Source organism: Gavialis gangeticus, unplaced genomic scaffold, assembly GCF_001723915.1.
Source record: "Gavialis gangeticus isolate Ggan-Ray unplaced genomic scaffold, GavGan_comp1, whole genome shotgun sequence".
NCBI classification, from domain to species: domain Eukaryota; kingdom Metazoa; phylum Chordata; order Crocodylia; family Gavialidae; genus Gavialis; species Gavialis gangeticus.
The window spans coordinates 35,100,052-35,102,094 of NW_017728998.1; the positions used below are offsets into that span (position 1 = coordinate 35,100,052).

Below are 2,043 nucleotides of genomic sequence, written 5' to 3' on the forward strand. Positions count from 1 at the left end.
TGTAGGGTTTGTGGAGATGTGTGTGGGTGGGTGTGGGGTTTGAGGGAAGTTGTGCCCCTGCCACAAACACCACACCTACCCACAACCTCCACCACCCTCACACCCCCTTACAAGCCCCACATCCACCCACATCCATTCCCCACACCCATCCACACACATGCACATCATTGAGCTGGGTGCACTCCATGCACCTTGTGCAGCTCCTGGCAGTGCAGGCAGGAGCTCCCTTCTCCACTCACCAGCTGTCCAGTCATGCACCATTGCACTTGATGCCTCCACATGTAGCTCCCAGCTGGAGTGCTAGGAGCCCCATGGAAATGGAGGCACGGAGCCCACCTGGTCCAATGGCATGCAATCTCTGAAAGCCCACCTCCCGCTGGCTTTCAGAAGGCACTTGTCAGAGGGTAATAATTGCTTTTGGAGGAGTCCTGCAGGCCATATAGAATGGCCTGGTGAGCCAGATCTGGTCTGTGGACCATAATTTGCCCACCCCTATATTAGAACATCCTACTTCCATAGACTGGATTTCATAAGGAACAACTTTGAAATTGGCAGGAAGTATGGCTCAATTTGAATGGGCATCCCAAATTCTGATTGCCAAAACTTATCTGGAGTGAGGTCCTCATAAGCACTGGGAGCATATACATGCAATACGTTACTGTGCATTAGCCTAGTTTACTTCACAGTACAGGTGTGTGTCTACTTGATCATGCCCGTTCTGCACAGTAAAAAATGGCTAATTGCACCTCAATTTGATACCTGCAAATGCATCCTTGCCTTAGAGGCCCAGCCTCACCCACATGTGCATGCCCATGACATCCACCTGGGCCCCCAACTGGAGCCAGGAACAGATTGGAAACCTTGTGGCACTCCGGGGTGATGCAGAGGCCCAGAGGCAGTTTGAGTAGGGCAGGCGCTTGAACGCCCACATTTATGAGGCCCTGTTCAGCAGGGCAGTCCCAGTCAGCGTGGCAGTGCCGCATAAAGGTCAAAGCCTTGTGGGCACAGTGTGTGGCCATGAGTGACCATAACTGTTGGTCCAGTCATGCCCACAAAAAAATGTCCCTTTTTGCAGCAGCTGACCAGGATTTAAGGGCCCCAGAACCTAGGCTGCAACCCTACAATTTTCACCAGTGGGGTTGGCTTGCCTCAGCCCCTGCCCCAACCTGATCCCTTGGGCACTCAGTACCCCATACTGCCCAGCTCCCCAGCTGCTATATTCACTAGCAGCTCAGGGAGCCCTGGCCAGTGGCTGCTTCAGCCTTTGCATAGCCCACCACCTGGGGCTGTGCACCACTTACAGGAACTGCCAGCCACACCATCCTGGAAGCAGCATGCAGGGCTCATGCACACAGGGCCCGGGCCGGTGTGGCCAGCAGTCCCTGCAAGTGGGCAGAGCCCCGGGTAACAGCCCATATTTGCCCAAAAGCACACAGCCTTGCACTGTGTCAAGCTGGGCAGCAGCAGTGCACTGTGACAGAGGTGGTGGATACCTGGTGGCTGGGGCCAAGCCGCGATGCCCTCCTGCCATGCAGAGGGCCAAAAGCAGGGCTACTGATGCTGGTAAGCTGCAAGGGGGATGGAGCCAGGTAGGGAATGCACAGGGAGGAGTATATGGGGGGTTGCAGCCAGGTGGGAGCCATGTGAGGGGGCTGGAGCTGGGCAGGGTCCACATGGGGAACTGTAGCCAAGCAAGGAGGTGAGCGAGGGGTGCCAACCAGGCTGAGCTTCCTCTCATCAGGGCACAGATCCAGGAGCTCACACCTGGGACTGGCACCTCTTGCTCACCTCCCTGCTTGGCTACAGTTCCCTGCTGCCCACCTTGAAGTAAGTGAGAATAACCTCCCCCGGGGCATTGTAGAAGTTTGTGTGTTCCACAATTTTTGCAAGGCCTGGGGAGAGTTGTTCCAGGAGGTCTGGGCAAAGGAGGCACGCCAGGCCGAGGTGGCCTGATGACAGAAGCATGAGCTACTGTGACAGTGGCAGGTCCCCCCAGTGAGGTCCCAGGTGAACCATGCACCCATAAGCGGGGGCCAGGACATA

At 56.1% G+C, this 2,043-nt stretch overlaps 1 long non-coding RNA gene across 1 annotated transcript in view; it reads left to right on the top strand.

Annotated features, from left to right (window-relative positions):
• The window catches only part of LOC109289464, a 15,065-nt gene that overhangs the window by 4,620 nt on the left and 8,402 nt on the right, over nucleotides 1–2,043 (top strand). The gene's annotated exons all lie outside the window — the stretch shown is intronic.